At 39.3% G+C, this 22,064-nt stretch overlaps 1 protein-coding gene across 3 annotated transcripts in view; it reads right to left on the reverse strand.

The window, feature by feature from the left end:
• The window catches only part of Rab27b (RAB27B, member RAS oncogene family), a 148,205-nt gene that overhangs the window by 35,225 nt on the left and 90,916 nt on the right, over positions 1 to 22,064 (reverse strand). Inside the window, exon 1 of one of the 3 annotated variants that reach the window (XM_028864705.2) lies at positions 20,302 to 21,417. The exons of the other annotated variants lie outside the window; for them this stretch is intronic. The gene's annotated coding sequence lies outside the window, so the exon portion shown is untranslated. Of the gene's footprint in view, positions 1 to 20,301; positions 21,418 to 22,064 lie in introns of those variants that run through there. 3 annotated transcript variants of the gene reach the window in all.

The following is a 22,064-nucleotide window of genomic DNA, read 5'->3' on the forward strand; positions in this document are numbered from 1 at the left end:
AATTTTCTTGGTAGGGAGACTGACCCTGGCTTATTCATTTGGACATGGCACAAAAAGAAATAATCTACAAGTTCGTTAATCATCCTTCAGAGTTGAAGGATTTCATACAAAAATGGCTAGTAGTTTTTTGTGGTATGATGCAATTTTAATAAATTATAGAGGATTTAATGACTGAGATTAAACTTCTACCCTGAGCCTACCTTAGCGAATTATTATTTTAAAACTGAGTCAATATTTGCCAGAGGAAAAAAAATGCCACATAGTTTATCAAACCATCATTATTTTCATAGCTTATCAAAAATAGGAACATGTTAGAGGTTGCTTAGTTTTCTGCTGTGAATAGTTCTATAAAGATTTCTCTCAAATCTACTGTCTGTACTCCATATTCTGAGGGTTTGTCTTCTACAGTGTATAATCTCTAGACTCCAAGGGTCTGTCTCCTACAGTGTATAATCCCACAGTTTGTTTTCATCTACAGAGTTGAGAGTTGTAGGACATGAGAAGAAAACATCACCTCTCAAATATGGCCATTGAAAACCAATACTGAAGGATTTTTCAAATTGATGTTGTAAACAGTGAACCCAAAGGCATTACTTTACCCAGAAGGGATCCATTGGCTCTCCAACGGCTGTCAGAATTCTGACAAGTAACACATCATGAATGGACACTTAGACAGGGGGCCAGCCTGTCACAGCCTTATCCAGCTGCTGTGAACCAAAGGAGAACACAGTAGGGTTGAGGCAACCTTGACTACCCCATGGTCAAGTTGTGAACTTTTCACCATTACAACCAGCACTTCAGATAAAGCAGTATCATGATTCTTAATTCAGGCCTTTTAACAACTGTGTCTGGAAAAAAAAGTTGTCAAGCCACACCCTTGAGGTTCTGTATGCCTAGCAGTGGTTCCACGTGTCAGAACAGCCATGATTACTCCACTTTTTCTGATCATTCCTTATCACACTGAACATTTTCTTTAAAAGAACAATGTTAAAAATATGAATAACATTCTTGTCTAAGGTTGTATGTAAAAATCAGTGAGTATTTTAGGAGTCCATGCAACTTTTAGCTCCTTCCACTTTCCACTGTATCATATTTTCTGTGTGATTCTTATATATTTGGTTCATTGGATATTTTTTAGAATGCCTTATATTCTGGTAAGGTACAGTCTGTACTGAACTAATGTCAGTTTCAATAAATTAAATTGTATTTCAATGTAATTGTATTGACTATATTTGATTGAATCAGGTTTTGTTCATTTTTGGGTAAAAAGTAGGGTGTTGGGTTGCTAATAAGTTTCATGACCATGATGGTTTGAAGTTTTCCCTCATTGTTATAAAGTCCTCATTCCCCATATTAAATAAGCCAAACAGATCAACATTCTGTTTTTACTTCAAGTCTTAAAGGCTTCTTATCCAAATATTAGAGAAAAATAGGTTTATCTATTTATGAACAACTTCCATGAATTTTCTCCATTTCATATTGCATTGATATGAAAGAATGTTTAATATATAAAAATCTAAAAATGGTTAATAATTCAAACATCTATTTTTATTATTGCCTAAAATAGTTGGTTTAATAATTACACTTGGGAAATCTGGGCAAATTAAGCTCAGAAATTTTGGCAATTCATCAAAAATACATGCAGGAAGATTTAAATGAATTAATAAGCCTTGGTTCTATCATATTTTCCTTAACTTTTCATATTATTTGAGCTTATGGTTTGTACTTTCCTACACATTGTGTCAGAGACTTCTTAGAATCGATGCTAGAATAAATAAATAAATATAAATAAAAATGAACTTTTATAAATAAAAATGGATAAGGGTTTTAAAAGGGGAAATTTCAAGTATACCTAGCCCCAGAATTAACAAGATATTTTTGATTAACATCAATTTCCTCAGTGGAGTATCTGTAGTGAGTTGGAAACTTCATCCTATCTTACTTTTCATGATAGCTGTGAGGACTCTACCCTACATGCCTACAGTGGTATTAGATGTTGGAAAAGAAGAGAGGGCACAGTGGTTAAGAGCACTGGCTGCTATTCAAGGGGACAAACAGGGGTTCAATTCCCAGTAACCATCTACAATAACTCCAATTCCAAGGAATCCAGTGCCTTCTTCTGGTCTCCATGGGCACCAGGAATGCAAGTGGTGTATGTACATGAATACAGGCAAAACACTCATACAAATTTTAAAAAAAGATGGAAAGGACTCCCACCCCATTCAAACATGCCTATGAATTATTTCTCCCAGGGCTCCTTAGATTGTATATATATATATATATATACTATATATATTGTATATATGTATACACTATATATATATATATAATGCTAAATAAATAATATGTGACAGAACTATATGTCTATGTCAGTGCTCCAGAGCTTTTGAACCTTGCAAAGAAAATGCCTTTTCATGACAAGAAAATAGTGTTAGTGCCACAGCCTCTCTTACTGTGGATAAGAGTCACAGCAAGTCCATTTCCATTTCATTTGCAAAACTACAATTAGAGGCATTGTTCTTTGTATGCTTAAAAATTACCTGGAATACAATAAAAAAAACTAGTTAAAAAAATGGTATTCTTTGTTTAATATGATAAGTATGGCCAACTGTGTGTGTCTTAACAGAGAGCTCAGAAGAGTTAAGGCTTTTGCCCACAAACACTAACCATTAAAATTTCCCCCATGAAACCATTTTTCTCTCTCTGCTTCTGGATGGTATGTCCATGCTTGATTTCCTTCTTCTTTTAGGCAGCTGACTGAATTTTTATTTCTAAATGTTTGCAAATCCCCTTACGGGAGGAAGCAAATGCAGTTGAGTCTTGGTACACAGGGTGGTCAGGTTCTATCAACACACATGTTGCTGTGAACCTCTGCTAAATCACTCTCTCCTTTGTGTTTCTGTTTAAAGATACCTCGTCTAATGTATATTATTGATTCACTTAGATTGGGCCTGGTTATGAGCTTTATATCCTATCCTGAAGTTTGATCACCATATGCATTTTCTCTCAAAGACACATTACTGCTTTCTTGAACATGAGACAGTATTTCACAACTGCTTGATGACTTCTTTAAACAGGAAAGCTATTGTCTCAAAACATCCAATTCTGGACTTATGTTCAATAGTCCTTGGAAGACATGACTTTGTGGTAGGAGAGCTAACACACAACAGGGCTGGCAGGATGGCTCAGTGGGTAAAGGCACTTGCTCTGTTATCTCGGGAACTGACTTAGATGCCTGGAAACCATAGAAATGTGAAAGAAGAAAATGGACTGCACAAAGTTATCCTCTGACCTCCACATGTGTACTGTGACATGGAAACCTATGTACACATACATGAATAAATAAATATATAAAGAGAGAGAGAGAGAGAGAGAGAGAGAGAGAGAGAAGAAAGAAGGAAGGAAGGAAAGAGAGAGAGAAAGAAAGAAAGAAAGAAAGAAAGAAAGAAAGAAAGAAAGAAAGAAAGAAAGAAAGAAAGAAGAAAGAGAGAAAAGAAAATGGAAAGACTGGATCACATCAGGTTGTTTAGCCTAAATGAGAATTTTTAAGTTAGAAAACTCAAATTTTTCTTCCCTTTGTGAAAGTCTAAAAAAGGCATCCCGAATATTGATTTAGGTGTTACAGATACATTTTCTTCAGTAGACAAAACTTAAAATAATCCCTTATTGATTGTTCATCAGCATATAGTCTCTGAAATTAACATTTTCCACTTAGCGACCAATTCCACCAACGTTTCAAAGGCCAGGTTAGCAAACAGAAGAGGACAAGTCAGAACAAGCTGGAGGCATGCACATTTTGCGAACCTTATGGGGACATGGGAAAGCCAGAGAATAGAGCAAATATGTGGATCCAAGGAAACAGCCAGAGTGAGCCTCAGGGGCCTAGGTCTCTGGGTGTTTCCCCAGTGAGCAACTCTATCTAGAACTCTTCAGAACATAACTATGAAAAACTAAAAGGAAAACAATACTAACCTATTTCACAATTTACTTTTTCTTATTTAAATGAGCATTTTGCATTTATAACAATTTTTTTTTTTTTTTTTGGTTTTTTGAGATGGGGTTTCTCTGTGTAGCTTTGTGCCTTTCCTGGAACTCACTTTGTAGACCAGGCTGGCCTCGAACTCACAGAGATCTGCCTGCCTCTGCCTCCCGAGTGCTGGGATTAAATTTTATCTTCCCAAACATACTCCCACCCTAAATGTAGACAATGTACCAGGCTATATGACCAGTCATTATGATGTTAAGCTTTCTAAGTGAAATTATAATGAGGTTTGGTCCAATTCCTTAAGATAAATATAACAATTTCTATTGTGAAATTATCTTTCTTATATGATGAAGAAAACATTAAACCTAGTACCAGTTCCCTTCTGGCTCCCACCAAATCCCACACTGATGCCAAATAAAGGTGAGAAGTGATAAAAGGTAGGTAAAGAGGCAAAAAGAATGATAAATGTGTTTGTATTATCAGCCCACTCCTTCAGATACAGCGATATAGATTCTCAGGAATTCTAAATGAAAACTAATATCTCACGGAATGAGTATTCACTGGTTTTTCTCCATTCTAGACTTTTCTCCAGCACAAACCAACATTCATGGATGATTCATTCAATTAATTTTTTTGATTATTGACATTCACAAACTACTGGTATTTTAACTCATGGTCATTGGCCATAGCTGATGGCTAATCCAGTATCTCCTGTACAAAGTTAGGTCCTAGAGATGATATACATGTATAAAACATAATTGCATAGCCTGATTTATATATGAACTTGCTTTGATTCCTACAGTTGTACCTTTTTAATCTTAGATCCCACCCTGATCAGTAGGGAACACCTGCATAATTTCCTTGGAGTTGAAACAAGATTCAGGAGACAAATGCATAAGTCTCAGGAAGTCCCTGAAACTTACCATATATGCAAGGCCCCATCTTCCTCCCGAAGGTTATACAAGCAATAAATATATACAAGGAGCTGCTTACAAGTTAATCAGATACTCATCCGTCATGCTGGAATGGACTTTTGGCGATACAGTTACTGCCGAGTTGTGCACATGCTGCAAGTAATATCTTGCCCATATTCCTATAAATAAGTTCACTGAACTAATTGTTTCACCAAGGTAGACTTTGGTAATAATGTTACTTTGGTTTGTTATGACTTTCCTATCTGGGGTGAAAACTCACTTACTCATGTTTCCCCAGGAACAGTGTAACACAACAAGCCATAGCACACTTATAGAATGTCTATCCTTCTCATTCTATGGCCTTTATCCTCCCTGCCTTGTGTGCAGAACATTGACCCAAACCTATCCAAACGAATGATCAGCATTCTGATGATAGCCTATTGTGGTGACTGGTCCAAATTTGTGCTTTTTTAAAATAAAATATTCTATACTTTGTAATCTGAAAGGAAGAAAAAAGTGACTAACTCCATTCAGCCAAACTTGAAGACGCGTTATAAAAAGATTCTGCATTAGCATTACATTTTATGAGGCTATAGTCTCCTTTGACTGCCTGGTACTTTAAAATATTAGAGTCAAGCAGACTGAACTAAAGATGAAGCTGTGTCCAGTTTCCCAGTAAGCCAGTTTACTCTGTTGTTGTTTTTTTTCATAATATTTTGACATTGATCTCCTGACTCTGCTGATATGTGGCAGGTCCACACTGAGGAGGTTTAATTGCACCCATTATTTAGATTGATTACCAGGTGCCATGCTAGTAGTTCAGTGTGTTTAATACCACCCCAGTCTCAAGAGAATAAGAAGAGAAAACAGAAGGCAAACATGAAGTATCATCCTTGACACTACTTTACAAAGAACCTCAAGGTAAGTTACTCTTACAATGAGTCAGAAGCAGCCAATATGTCCTCAGTAGTGGGGAGCCAACTAACACTAAAACAAAGAATGCATGTGGTTAAAAAATCTAGAGTTGTACGTTTTTCATGCCCAACAACCTTTAGTAAACATCAGCTCTATAGGGCACTACTCTATCTCTGTAACTTCTAAAACTTCAGTTACAAGGAGACATTTATTATTACCTCCAGTCAGGTGGTGTTTCTTGCTGATACAATAACCTGTGTCAACTACAGATAAACTTGAAGGACCAGTCTTGCCATTTTGGAAATGTAATTGCTCATTTTTTTTTTTAAAGAAGAATGTGTGAATTTAAATGTTTTCGTCTGAAACTAGCAAACCTGGGGCAAGATTATCAGTTGCAGCATCCTTTCAAAACAAGAGTAATGCTTTATTTAAATAAGCCTTTGGTTCTTGAGAGTGACGACAGGTATCTCCTCATAGCAATGGGTTTCTTATATTTTAGTCAGTGTTTGATTTTTACCAGTAAACAGAGGAAAAAGATGTCTGTCTATCATAGTGATAGGTACTTGAAGATGTCCTGACAAACTGGTTATGATTAATGATTATTTGAGACTATCTGTTTTAATTTTTCTTTTAGGCATATAACTTTACAAAAACCTTTTTCAAAAAATAGTCTTAAACTGCATGCCATAAAATGAGACTGTAAATTACATCTGTGTGTTTTACTGAGTGTCCTAGTAGTTTTACAAAGAAAATACCATAAAATCTGAGAATTTGAATAGTTATTAGATCCAGGCTTTCATTATGATACATTAACACAAGAAACTCCTTCGATATGCCCCATTTTTTCACATGTTCATGTGTGCCATGCACATGTGTTTGTGGTGTGTGTGCACATGTACTTTCAGGTATGGGCACCTGTTTACTTGTAGAGGCCAGAGGAAGGCTTCTTGTGTCCTGTCACTCTTGGTCATGTTCCTTTGAGACACTGTCCATTATTGAATCTGGAGTCCTATATTTTGGGCTAGGTTGGTGCTGGGATCCCAACTCCAGCCTCATGCTCGGAGAGTAAGTGTTGTTATCCACTGAGCCATCTCTCCAGCCCTTCAGTCATCCTTTCTCACAAACAGTGAAGTAAATACTGCTTCGTTGGTTTTTATAAATGTCACTGTCTTGAAAAAGTTTATTATCTGAGGATAAGGGGATTACATGCAGGAAAACAGGACCAAATGAATTTTAAGAAGAAAGAAGAACCCGGAACAGAGTTTCCCATGGAGAATCAATTAAGTTTGCTTTTGGGCTATTAATTAGATACCTAAGACACTTGATATTACTCAACAGTTCACAACATTGTCTAACATGTTCATGTAGCAATGCCAGATGTCATTTTGTTCACCATAATTAATAAGTTATGATTTTGCCATTAAGAAAAGGCAACTGTTACCTCTTGTAATGCCTCAATTTTAATCCCTCATTCTGTGGGAGGCGTCTGTTTGTCTAGGCTGGCAGCCTATAAATTGAATTGAAGAGTGCACTGACTTCTGTTTCTAAAGGAAACAAAGGGTAACAAACTTAGGTCAAAAATCACTCTCAGATTACTGTGAAACTTCCAAAGCACAGTCAGCCAAGAGCCTTTTTACGGTCACGTGTCTGAGGTTGCCCATTTGGTTTGCAACTATGGCCATGTTTGGAGAGCCTACTGTTACCTATCGGCCTACTTTTGTTTTAGTAGTTGACTCAGGTTGGCTCTGAAAAACATTCACCATTCTTGATAGAAAGCATGGGCTTCTTGGCAGTTACTATGACTTCAGCCTATGGGGTATAACTGCAGCATCTGCCAGCTCACTGATGAGTATTTACATATGCTCAGAATACTCGGGAGTACCTGGGACACTGGGAACTTATTGTCAGATATCTAGTCACATGTTTTAGACTGTAATGGTGGAAAAGTCTCAAAATCTAAGGCCAATTCCTTTTTTAAGGGACCGACTTGATGGCTTCTACTGGCATGAGAGCCAATGCCCTTTCTGTAAAGGTGAGCAGATGCTCAGAACATGGAGTCTAACTTGCGCATCCCTAGATCTGTTATGTAATAGAGGTCCGAATGAAAGCAGTTCTAGAAACTCCAGGTCTCTCTGGTACCATCCACATAAGCCACTCAGCTTCAAGTTCTTTTTCCCCAAACTGTTTTCACAGGTCTGTTTTTGACTTGGAATTCTTGCTACGCATAAACAAGAAACTATGCTTCCTGGGAAGAGTCAAGAAAGCCAAGCCAAAAGTGATTGTCAGTCTGTAATACAATGGTGTAACAGCAGTGCATGCTTTCACCCTTAAAAGCCAGGTCAAACAACGGTAACTCAAAGTGATTCATAAAATACTTGTATATTTTCCGAGAAGGGCTTCTTCCTTCCCTAGGAATAGCAATAGTATTTATTTATTTATATTTCCTTCCATGGGAATATTTACAGTAATAGTATTTATTTATTTATGTTTCCTTCCCTAGGAACAGCGTTTATGCCTTTCTCTTCACGTTTTTATACTATAAACAAGCCCGGAGACATTGTTTACAAAGAAGGGATTGGTGCTTGTAATACTGCTTTACACACATTCAAAACTAATCAGGAAAAATCACATTGATCTTACCAAAGAGAATATGAACTATTGATGAATTTACAGATGGGTAAAATTTAGAATATTTGAGTTGGATGACAGCTTAGTGAATAACATAAGCAACACAATGCACCAGGGGAGAAATAGGAATCAACATGGTTTTAATCATCCAAATCCATAGGTATCGATTACATGTCTCACCCAGATGTGAGTCATTTCAATATTTTCTTAGGATTTCGTTTTCTGTATATAATAATCAAAACATGTGGCCTGTTGGTAAATTGCTGGGAGATTTTATAAAAACACACTTGGTCACAGTTCTATGGTTTAAATAACAAATTCATAACAAAGAATTTGCATGCCTGGGTGAAGGACACCAAAAGGGACACAGAGAACATATCACCAAAAGGGACACAGAGAACATATAAGTCTAATAAGTAGGTACATAGTATATTCTCAACATTTTTGTTTAATAACCAAAAATACATATGGACAGTGAGCAGCAGCCAGCTGGTCATATATAGGATGCTTCCTAAGCTTTTGAAAATAAAGAACTAGAGAGAGATGGATACTTAACAGAGGTTTGAGAAGAGAAAGCCAGAGAGGGAGAGAGAGAGAAAGAGAGAGAGAGAAACTTCCCTAAATGTAGTGAATCACTTAATGTTTTTTCTACGTCAATCAATGAACAGTATTTTATGTATTACTAAAACCTATAAAATAATTATTACCTGAAAACCGTTCTTCAGTTCTTTCAGAACATCAAGATGTATTTTGTTATGCATTGACAGACTGATGTTATGTTTTAAATGTATTAAATTTAGTCATGGCAATGCCAAGACAAAGCTACTGAAGAAAATTAAGAAAGCTAATTTGGGCCGAAATGAACAATAACTTGGTATCAGTTATTAATCAAACCAAATGGACTTATTCAGTCACTTTAGAAATCTCTGAGGATTCCATGTGGTAGTGCATGTCCCAGTCAACTGAGTTATGACTCGTCCTATTTCACAAGGTGCTGGGAGACAGTGTCATTGAAGTGAGTCAGAGGGCAAGGGATGGATGATGTTATACTTGTAAACTAAGAGCTGCTGGTATATTTAATATGTTCTTCTAGTTTAGCAGTGATGATAAGCATATAGAATCATATATAATGTATTTTTCCTGTGTCTACCAGAGCTTAAATGGCATTATTAACCAAAACAGAGCACTGCTTATAGAAAGTAAATAATAGTTAACAACAACAATAATAATGATAATAATAATAACCACTTCAATAGGGTGGCTCATTCTCCCCACAATTCAAGGCCATTCTGAGAAATGATACTTGGTCTCAAGGATGTTAGTGGCCATCTCCTGCCATTATTTTTAATTTCTACCACTATGAATTCTTCTGAGAGATCTCTTTATCTTGATTGGTATTTTCCAGAATAGATCCAATTAAATAGCCATGGGCACCTCAAATGGATTCATGTCTGCTTTCCTTTCCCGGGTTGTTTCACTTTCTCTTTCCCAGATTTGAGCTTTGTTCACCATACATTATTCATCCACCAAATTCTTTATTAAAATCAAGGCAGCACCTTCATCTGTATAAGATTTCCCTTGTTTCCTGCCACAGCTTGCCAGGGCCCACTCTCTTTAATGTTTTCCTAATGTTTCCCTTCCCCAATTTTTGTAAGTAGAGAGTTATTTTGTTTTTTGTTTTTGTTTTGTTTTAATTTTTTTTTCGAGACAGGGTTTCTCTTTGTAGCTCTGGCTGTCCTGAAATTCTCTCTGTAGACCAGGCTGGCCTCAAACTCACAGAGATCCACCTGCCTCTGCCTCTGGAGAGCTGGGATTAAAGGTGTGCATCACCAAATTGAGATCTTTTCATTTGCGCTCCTAACCAACAACCTCTCTACACTTCAAAACTCTAAGGCTTTCTTCCTTCTTGTTACTATACTGCCTTCTGAGAACGAATTCACAGTTCATGGGGTTACAGGTATCTACTCACAGACTTTACCAGGCTCCATGTTATTTTATTTATTTATTTATTTATTTATTTATTTATTTATTTTTTTTTTTTATTTATTTATTTATTTATTTATTTATTTATTTATTTATTTATTTATTTATTTATTTATTTATGTTTTTGAAAACAGGGTTCCTCTATGTAGCCCTGGATCTCCTGAAACTTGCTCTGTAGGCCAGGCTGGCCTGGAACTCAAGGAGATGCCAGCCTCCAGAGTGCTGGGATTCGAGGTGTGCGCCAACCACCAGGCTCTTTGAGAGCAGAGACTTGGCCTATTCGTCTTTACAGGGAAAGCCGCAAACACAGTGTTGACCACACAGAAGGCATTTAAAGTGTTATTTAGGTCAACAAATTCAGAGGGAGTGAAGTCACATTGGAGACTGAATTGCAATTGTCAGGCTCCAGGTGGTGAAAAGCCAGGGCTTGGAGTGGCGGTGGTGGTTGAGGGGAGCAACCAGGCACTCTGAAGGAAGTTGATAGTTTCCGTGTAGTGAATTGTGTAGATGCCTTCAGTGTGCTCAGGGATTAGGAAATCACCGAACTTCTTGTGTTGTTCCTTTATTTGGGGATGCCTGTTGGGAAATGTCAGGGAATCCGAGGTTTAAGTGCAGCTGAGGAGGCCCTTGAATCAATAGACAGCCAGTTTCTTGTTGTTGAAAGCAGCTCTGAGGTAATTTTAACCCTCACGCTCCAATTTCTATGTCTTTTAAAAACACAATTTCTGAAAAAAGCGAAATGTTTCTACTGGTTACAAAATATTGTTCCACAAATGCTACATTTTAAGAATGTTTAGCCAGCATTCATGAGTTTTTAAATGTATTCTATTAATTTTATATTATTCTATTATTCTATTAATCTTAATTAGCAAACAAAGGAATGTGACTCATTGTGGCATTTCATACATGTTATCAGATTCCCTTCTAAATTGTCCCCTTCCCCGACTGGTCTCTCCATGCTACTTTGTGGTTCACTTGTTAAGATTTTAGGTGTAAGAATCAACTTCAGAGTGCCTTAAAGAGCTAAAGAGAAAAACAGATACAACACACGTTTGATAAAAGATTCCGTGCTTTCCTGAATCAAAGAAAGTTGTATTTTTGGAAGTAGCATAGTGAAGAATGCATATTCCCTGTAAGAAAAAAAAAAAAAACTTCATCTATTTGCCCCAATTTGTGTAAATATTAACATTAAAAAGAAATAAATGCATATGCTATGGATGTCCTCTAAGTCATTAATAGAAAGAATTATGATCTGTTTGGTTGTTGCAAGCTAGCTAGCATATTGAATATCTAGCTGTATTATATCTGAGGTATTCACAACTCATCAAGTTTTTACAAATAAGTGTATTGATGATTAAGGTAAAGGAGATGTCCAATGTCATGGAGGCAAAACAGTAGGTATTAATATAGGGAACTGAGCTCAGAGATATTTGAACTCAACATTTGAGTGGTCCTAGAATTTTCATTTTAAATTAGTTCTTCTTCTCAAAGTGGGAAGTCTTTATCCTGAACGTCTTCTAGATTGATTTTAAGGATCCACCTCAGTTCTACAGACCACTTAGGCCCTACCTCAAGATGGCGTTTCACTAAAGCAACCCTACTCTGGCCCCTTCTGAGAACTACTTCTGTGATCTCATGCACAGCTCTACTTAGAGGATAAAGAGGACTTGGCAAGGGTGAGTGCTTCGAGGAGTCACAGCCTTGAGGTGTATTCCACTAGAAGCACTGTTGGGAACCAGAGAGAATATTCTAGTGGTGTGAGAGTCACCTTCACAGCACCTCAGTTCTCATCCTGTAGCCTTTGGGGAACCACACCAGATTCAATGACACAGGAACCATGCAGCACAGGGTTTCTCAAGTCTGCAGAGAGGACCGCATCTCCAGGCTCTAGGACTCCACCCACTGAAGGAAGGGCCAAACATGGTGGACAAAAAACCTTTCGCCAGATCTCATTACAGATAGTTGTAAGCCACCATGTGGTTTCTGGGAATTGAACTCAGGACCTCTGGAAGAGCACTCAGTGCTCTTAACCACTGAGCCATCTCTCCAGGGCTCTTCCAGAGGTCCTGAGTTCAATTCCCAGCAACCACATGGTGGCTCACAACCATCAGTAATGAGATCTGGTGCCCTCTTCTGGCCTGCAGGCATACAGGCAGGCAGAACATTGTATACATAATAAATAAATAAATCTTATGAAAGAAAGAAAGAAAGAAATCTTTCGCTGTACTCTTGAACTCTTGTCATCTTCACAGAATGGATTCTCATGAAGTCTGGCAATTCCCGACACTGACTGTGACAGGGACAGCCTCCCAACTAAGGATAACAACAAGAGTGACTACGGAGTTACACATCTTCCTTTTGTCCACTTGGCTCTCCTGTTGGCTAAGTGGAAAACTGAAATCAAACAAGGAGATCTGAGGAGACGGTACAGGCTAATTTCAAAATGAGAAGCACCCAATATTATTTTAGGGAAACCCCAGGACAAAATGAATCTGTATGTGGCTTTCTCATGTGATATCTACTGAGTGGTTTTTATCAGCTAGCACTAGGTTCCAACTGAAGATTAAAAATTGGTCTTGTTTCTATGACTCACTATATATCTTCTTGTTTCATCTTGTTCTCTCTGTGTGTCTCTCTGTCTCTGTCTCTGTCTCTCTCTCATGCATGTGTGTGAATCTTTACATGGATTTTTTTTTTCTGTGCTGTCCCCAATGGAGCTCTAACATCACAACACTGACCAGCAGCATTCCAGAGTATACTATATTTTATTATCCCTAGGAAGTTTAAGATCAATGTCGGAGCGGAGAGGCCCAGGACTTGGGACTGGGGACAAGTTTCCATATAGTGAATTGTAGTCTAGTCAAAGTTTTACAAAATTAGCAAAAGGGGGGTATCATTCCTGCATTTGTAGCCTTTAGAGGAAAGCTTCAGAAAATTAGAAGTCTAGATCACCACCACATGCCTTTAATCCCAGTACTCGAGAGGCAGAGGCAGGTGGATCTCTGGAAGAAGAAGAAGAAGAAGAAGAAGAAGAAGAAGAAGAAAGAGAAGAAGAAAAAAAAAAAGAAGAAGAAGAAGAAGAAGAAAAGAAGAAGTCTAGATCAGTCCAAGGAAACACCCAAGTCAAGTCAAGAAATAGCTAGTCTAGATATTAGAAGTGGTTCTATTCTTTCTAAGCACCTAAGCACTAAGAGATGCTCATTTTAGTGGGACATGTTATAAGATATTTGAGCAAACTGTGTAAAGATGTGTCTCTGTTTTACTTCCCTTACCTAAGGTACCTGACTGGGTTAATAAAGAACTGAACAGCTAATAGCTAAGCAGGATAAAATAGGCAGGACTTCCATGCAAATATAGGAACTCTGGTTTATAATCTGGTGTATGGCAGATTTCCCCAGTGAGACAAGGAGCAAGTCAGATGTACAATGGAGGAAAGGTAAAGAGGCATATGGTAGAATGTAGATTAATAGAAACAAGTTAATTGAAGTTACAAGAGCTAGTTGGGAACAAGCATAAGCTAAAGGCTAAACTTTCATAAGTTCCATGTCATTATTTGGGGGCTGGTGGTCCAAAGAAAGTCCAACAAGAAAGACCTGTTACAGCGGCATGGTGGCACAGGCCTGTAATCCCAGGATCCAGAGGCTAAATCAGAAGGATTAAGAGTTCAAGGCCAGCCTGGGTGAATGCAGACCAAGAGGCTGTCAAGGAGAGTGAAAGACCCAGTTTTTCATTCCCTCTGTGAAAAGAAAAAGTCTGATTTCATTCTACACTTTATGTATTTGGACATGGCCATAAATATTTATCTACAACACGTCTTATTGATGAAAATAATATACTCCAAGTAATGAGTAAGTACTGAATCACTATTATAATAAGCTTCCTGGACCCTGATTACCTTGCCTAAGTTAGAGTGGAGACATAGGATATGAATCCACTTTTCTTTTTCTGGTGTGTCCCTCCATCCAATTTTAATAGTTTTATTTCTCTGAGCAAGTTGAAGCAGCAAAAGATTGTGTTGTCTCTGAGTCACTGCAACTGGAAATGAATGTATGTGCTACAGAGGGAGGCTAAAACAAAGACTTGTAGTTTAACCTACTAAAATGATTTCCCTTTATAGATTTCCTCTGTCTCCACTCCTTACAATCTTTTCCCATTATTTTTACCTTACCCATTCTCTATATCTTAAATAGGTAGATACAGAAAATGGAACTGGGAAAGGAAAGAGAGAAGGAAATAAACACAAAGCAAGATGTGTAGACTCCTCAGGTCCAGAGCTGTAGAGCAGAGCTATTTGAACAATCAAGATCATTAACAGGAGAAAGTCATGGTGTGGAGATGGACTGCCATGTCTTTTAGCAACACACACTGTCTAGTACTGGCAAAGTTTGCTTAATGACAGAGTAAACTTAACTGTTTGCTCGAAATCACCCAAGCATGTGCCTATATCTCCAATGAAACAGCTTTACCTACCGAAAGTAGTTTTGCACATTTGAACATTAAACAATTGTATAAGACAGGGCCAACCAAATTTACTTTGATCTGTTTCATTTCTCACAATTAAAATTTTCATGATCACTTCTTAAGTTTTTATCTATACTCCCTACCAATGATTCCACACATTATGTTCTCAGATACATGTGATCATGCTTTGAATTATAGCTGTAAGGCCGTTTGACTGCATTTAATGTAATTTCCTAGTGGAGGCCATACCTACAGCACCCGGCAAATAGTTCTTTTGTGTCGCCCTTCTTGGTCTTCTCCAGTCCCAGCAATGATTTCCCAAGGCGCAAGCCCACGCTCACCCGTGCTCCTTTCTGCCTCCTGCTTTCGACTCTCCACTCTCTTCTCTCAGGTTCTGGAACACATCATGCTCATTCCAGGCTAGAAATCCCCTAAGTGTTCTGGTTCTGCCTAGTTGACTCTTCTTCTGTTCTTTCCCTGACTAGCACCAAATATCTTTCAGGCTTCAACTGACTTTCTGTGTCTGCACAGAAACCTCCTCCACTCCCAGTATGACTTTTTCCCATTCAAAGAAATTCCTTGTGTTCATGAGGAATGTTAGCAGTTCTTCCTTTTCTTTTTGCACCCAATGCTTCCAAGAAAAGATTGTGGTCTTTTATTCAGAGATAAGAATGCAAAACCTACACAGGACACTTTGGTGCATAGGTCAGTGTGGGCAACATGGAGATGTGAAAGGAGGCCAGGGATGGAACCCAGTATTAGATCACGCATGCTAGAGGCTTAGGGTTCAGTCTCCAGCATCAGACTGGGAAGGGGAGGACAGAGAGATTAATTCCACTTTCTCACTTTCTCTCTCGTTGATTCAATGGTATAAAACACTCCCTCATTCACTGCTTTGTTCTGAAAAAAAAAGTTTAAAGACTTGATAGCTCTTTAGCACTTATCCAAGCTCACTCTTCCTTAAAGTACATTGAGAATTCACACAACACATTTGTAAGTATTTCTTTGTTCTACAAGCACATTTTAAAATTTATTTTATTAGAGTCTGCATATAGTTCCTAAGTTTTTCTGGTGCTCTCTAATTTCTATTTCTTTTAGGATTAGGTGAAAAGCTACTTTCAAAATTTCATATTAGTTTTTCTGAATATGTTATTTGGAGAAGTCTATCTGTTGTTAAGTTTTCCATGTGTTCACACTGCCATGCATGATCACACACTTCTCATCTCAGTCTTTATCTTAACAGCATCTGACAGCACTGACCATTCTGCAAAAACTCCTGTCTTGTGTTCATGATGACAGTGTCACCTGATAACTGTCCTGTCACTTGACCAGTGTTCTGATGCTTCCTTTATAAGATCCTTCAGTGTCAAATCAAGCCATAGATCAATTCTACAACCTAGATCTCAAGTCTTACCCTAGCTCTCTCCAGTTGATATCTTGAAGACCTTGCATCTACCTGTGTGTTGGCTTATTACTCCTAGATTTTAAAAAAGCCTAATTGGCTGTTTCCACCCAGAAGCCTCCCAAAATACTTCAGTTGGTAACCAAGTCTTTACCTCCCTCTTAAATCTTTTCCTTACCCATCTCTACCAGTCTCAAGAAACAGTGTTATCATCTACCCAAGTTGTTCTTTATGCACTCTAATGACCATTTTCAATTTTTCTTTCTATCATCCTTACCATTTACTTGGCTTATTATTAAGTCCAATCAGCTCTGCTTTTAAATGCTTTTCTGAATGGATCTGCTTTTGTCAGAGACTGCCGTTCCAATGCTCATCTACACTGTTGTCATCGCTGGTCAATTAGAGTAGCCTTTCATCTATCCTTTCTTCCATTGTGGTCAAATTACAATCACTGTCTTCAAGGAAGCCAGAGAGATGGCTTTTAAAAAGTTACCTTATTAGCTATATAATGCTTTCTTAACAAATGCATAGTAAGTTTTTGAAGAGATGAGCACAGGAAATATTCCAATTTTATCAGTTCACAATGCATAGTGCTCCCCTGCTTCGACAGGGGACTAATTTAAATGCCTTTAACATAGAAGCACCAGCTTTTATATACAATTACATAGTATTTACACACAATCTGCACAAGCATTACATATTTTAAATCTATACCTTAAACCATCTCTGGAATAGTCATAACCAATGTAGTGTGAAGGATGTGCAAATAGCTGTTACAGTAGATTGCTCAGGAAATTATGATGAGAAAGGTCATGTAAATGCTCCATACAGACACAATTTGGCTTCAAATATTTTTACTCAAAGATGGTTGAACGCATAGATAAAGAACTCACTCACAAAGAGAGACAACTGTAAGCATATATTAAACTATCACACTCTACATATATGTGCATCTGTATATATGCATAGCTATTATATTACAATAAAATACTTCTTTACCCAAGACTTCTCCTGACCAGTGTCATTATTTTTACTTATTACCATGCTTTCTTTAATAATATTAAACCCTATAGGATTATTAATTTGTTCACGTCTCTCTCCCCACCCTAGGATGTAATGAGAGCATAGCAGAGTCCTTCTGTCCTTTTAGCATCTCTTATCCATGGTGTTTAGAAGAACATTAATGTTTATAATGAGCTAGGGAAGGATTTGTTAGAGAATGTTTCACAGGCTATTTAGTATAGCTTTTTGTCATTCTACCCAGAGTGAGAACCCAAAGCCAACTATTTATTAGTACCTTCAAAACCCTCTCTGACCTGGCCCTGTTAGTGCCTCACCCAGAGAATGTGACTGGCAAATCCCAGCTCCCTGGGCATTCAGTCTGGACTCATCTCCAGAGGTTCACTCCCTCAGCTGCTCCAGATAGACAGTGAAATAGCTTCTCAGTAGGACTCGCCCTGGTTAGCCTGCTGCCTGGCACTCCCGCCCCCACCCCCACACTACCGAAACTTACAGGATAACTCTCTCCTGCCCTATACTCTATTTCTCTTTAGCACCTGGGAGTCACGTATCATAGAGGTAACCTGTTCATCTTGTCAGCTCTTCGTCCCCATGTAAGTAGTAAGACCTACAGAGTTAGGGATGTCTGCCTGTTTTGTCCATGTCTGTCTCCAGAGCCAATAATAGTGCTTGATGCTATTTAGAAATATTTGTTGGATAAATGAACAAGCAGCTGAACATATTACTTTCTCAAGATACTGAACGAGTTAAAATACTGAATTTATGAAAGATTTTTTTTACTCATTTATTAAACAGAAAGCCATTGCACATCAGTCCTTTGCTTATTTAAGGAGGGCTGAAGAGAGAAGCTCAACACTTGAGGGGCAGCAATAGTGGCTGAAAAGAGCCTGGAATCAGCCAAGTATATCAGTGCTAAGAACAGGTCCATCTAGTGATGTTGCCACTTTCTGCATCTGCAGACCATCCACGCCATACCTCATACACCTAACTGTGAAGAAAGCCAATCCTTTGGTAGGCATCTCTGCAAATAATTCATGGCAAACATCTGGTTTGTCCTGTCTCTTTTTATTGGAATTGTTCTCCTGAATCTCAGCATTACAAGTAATTGCTTCAGAGCTGAACTATTGGTTAACCAGCCTTGATGAATCAGCACAAGAAACTGGACTCATTGTGAGATGAGCTTTATGTGACTAGTCGGTGTGCCTTCCTGCTCTACTAGGCCAGCATTTCTCAACCTGTGGATCATGACCCCCTTGGGGATGAACAACCCTTTCCTCTCACAGGAGTCAGCTAAGACCATCGGAAAACACAGATATTTGCAGTATGATTCACAAAAGCAGCAAAATTACAGTTATGAAGTAGCAACAAAAATAATTTTATGGTTGGGGGGGTCACCACAACATGAGGAACTGTATTTAAGGGTCTCAGCATTAGAAAGGTTGAGAACCACTGCTGTAGGCTGAAAGCTAAAACTCCAACTTTCTAAGAATGAGGGAAATCAGCAGATGCCATCTCTGAACCACTTGGGACTTTAACATCCATGTTTCTAGAGGAATAGTTACGTAAATGAATGCCCAACCTGAAATGGGAAGACAGCAGTAGTATAATGTGGTACATCATGAGTTAAGAGGATCGCTTTCCCAGGGTTACCTTCCTTATCAGGTTAAACATGCCTGTTCTAGAAATGACCTATGAGGAGAGAGAGCTGTGGTTTGCTTGCATTTGACAGATTCTTTTTATTGCCACTTGGCAAAGATGAGAACAGGCTTATCCAGTTTCATCAGAAATGTTTTGTTTTCCATTCAAGAGCAATGATAGTAACAGAGCATGGGAGTTCATAGTCAGACCTTCATCAGAGAAGTCTCCTTAATGTTGGGGTATCTGGCAAGTGTACGCCTTGTGGAGGATCCATAGAAAATCCTGCTGTGGAATAGTGGTCTCGTGTGGGCAAGGAATTCCCTTTGGAAACCATGAAAACTTGCTATGGCAGGGTGGCACCGGAATAGCACTTCTCTCATTTTATAACTACAAACTGAACTTTACAGTAGCTTAAAAATCCAGTGTGCTTATGTACTTGCAATAATGCCAAGGTCCATCTTGACTACTTTTCAAAAGTTACAACCATTAACCCAGTGCGTTGTATGCAAATGCAAGTAAACATGACGAGGACTAAATATTGAGAACTGTGGGTATGAAGCAGACTCAAATCAAAACCCAGGTCTTTACCGGTAACCCTGAAACTACATGCAGTCCATTCAAACTGGAGTCCCACAGCCTTGGTTTTAGGTCATGTGGTAAAAAGCTGACAAACACATTACAGGTGTGCAGGCTTTAACCAGATGTAGCTTTTTCCTAGGAAGGCCATTACTGCTTACCTATCACCTGAGTCAATGGTTTCCAGAGACTTAGTAAGATAATGTTGCAGCGGGGAAAATCTTGGAAGTGGCTGTATTGAGACCACTGGCAACAACACTCACTTCCCACACTCGCTCCCTACATGCAAAACTTTGACCCGAATTCAAAAGTAATAGGGCGAACACTGGATCACAGAAAAGCACTCTTTACTTTCTGTGGCTGATTCATCTTAAGGAAGTGCTAAGACAAGTCCTGTCCCTTGCCTGGCCACCCTCCCTGGGTTCTTTCAGCATGCCATTCTTCTTGCTGATAATAATCGCCTTTTAAAAAAAATAAAATACAAATGGACCTGCCTCTGTCCAGTGTTTAGTTTGGGTTTGATTTTTGTTCTAATCAACTGTAGGATAGGCACACACCAAAGCAAAGGGGGGTAGATCGAGTTTGCGGGGGGGGGGGGCATCTGAGCAGGAGCAGCCCCCAAGTCTGGCTCCCTAGGCTTTCTGCAGGGAACAGATGGAAGACTGCAGGCGCTGGGGCCTGCGCCCTCCTCCGGGGTCCCCCTTCCCTGAAGCCCAGCGGCAGGCACCCAGAGTGGGTGGGACCGAATTCCAACCGACAGCCGCCCTTCCCCAACTCACCAGCCCGGGGGACAGCCACAGCGAGGGCGCTGGTGTCAGGTTTCAGGGCCGCTCCGGTCTTCCTGAGCTCCAGGACCCACCAGCAGCTACCGCACACCCGCAGCCTCACAGCGTCACTGTCATGGGCACGGCTCCCTGCGTCTGCTACCTGTGGATCCCGATCGGTGCAATGCCAGGCGGTCCCCAACCTCTGCCTGTCCGGACTACGAGTGGCAGGGCTGGTAGCACCACCCGGGAGTCCGCCTAGGCGGCTGGGATCAGGAAGGTTTGTGTGAGAAGAAGGCGTGTCTCTGAGTCCTAACGCGGATGTGCCTGGCTCACCTCGGGCCAGTCTTGCTGGTGACTCAACCGCTGCAATAAGAAACACACTGGGCTGCTGGTGGTGGGTTCTCCACGCTGTGGGGGTGCCTGTCCTAGCGGCCAGCTCATTTTCACGGACTTATTTTTTCTGGCTTTGCCCTGACATCTCTTTCAAAGAGCCTGGGGGCAATGTGGGAAGACCAGCTTTCATACACAGCTGGCCTCCACCCCAGGGGGTCGTGCAGCTTCCTAGGGCAAGGGCTTCCAGGTAGAGGCTGAAGAAAGCATCCCACTAGACTGGGAATGACAGGCATAGAAACTGCATTTCTGAAGTTAGGGCACAGACATAAGTGCACAATCAGTCTACACCACCAAAATCCTTACTTCCTAAAGCCACTTGGGGACTAATGGGTCACTGCTAAATAAAATAATAAACACAGCCACTGCACTAGTATTTGTTAAGTTCACAGTTTATGGCAAGTCCTATACTAAATAAACACTTTGGGTTTTCCCATTAAGTGAAGATCCTGTGTAGCCTTTGGGCATTACGTTTTGGACATACTCTGGCATCCCTAGAGTTACAGATTCATGGTCAAGGTAAGGATACAAGATTAAACACCTATAACAGCATTTGACGTATTCCTTCGCAAAGAAAATAGTTCCAAACCTGTTGCATGTGTTCACGTTAGTTAGGAAGATGATGACTTAAGTTTTAATTGTTTAACTCATTCCTGAGCCTATGCTTCATAATTTAAAAGATCTGCTAGGGAGCATTTCTTGTGAAAGGCCAAACCACAGCCTAGCACAAAGATGTACCTTCCTTGAAGACAAAAATAATAGTCAGGGCTACAGAATAATTCCTAGTCAGCTTAGGCTGCACATGAAACCTGTCTCAAAAAGAAAGAAAAATGGGTGGCGGGGCGTGGATGGGTGGGTGTGATTTGTAGAGTCAATGTGAATCCAGAGTGGAGAACAACCCCTGGCACTTTATTTTATAGAACTATTGGCTACACTCACAATATTAGTAGCACTTAATCTACCCCATCCTCCCAAAATACTAATTTGAAAAGCCTTTTAAAATATTTACTTATTTTATGTATATTAGTGTTGTGCCTACATGCATGCCTGTGCACCATGTGCATGTCTGGTGCTCTCGAGGGTTAGAAGAGGACATCAGCTCCCCCGGAAGTGGAGTCATGGATGGTTGTGAGGCACCAGGTGGGTGCTGGGATCCAAAGCCTGCTCAGGTCCTCAGAAAGAGTGACAGGTGCTCTTAAAAAACTGAGCCATCTTCTCAAGCTCCAATATCATTTGACTCATAAAAACTGTTTTGACTCTTCTAACAGAAAAAAAAAAAAAAACAACCTGTGAAGGTAATAATTTTAAAGGCTCTTTTGTCCCTGGGGTTTATATGGCACAAATTAAACTGATAAAATTTCTGTCTCATTCAACAAAGCGGCTCT

The sequence above is a fragment of the Peromyscus leucopus genome, chromosome 19, assembly GCF_004664715.2.
Source record: "Peromyscus leucopus breed LL Stock chromosome 19, UCI_PerLeu_2.1, whole genome shotgun sequence".
NCBI classification, from domain to species: Eukaryota; Metazoa; Chordata; class Mammalia; order Rodentia; family Cricetidae; genus Peromyscus; species Peromyscus leucopus.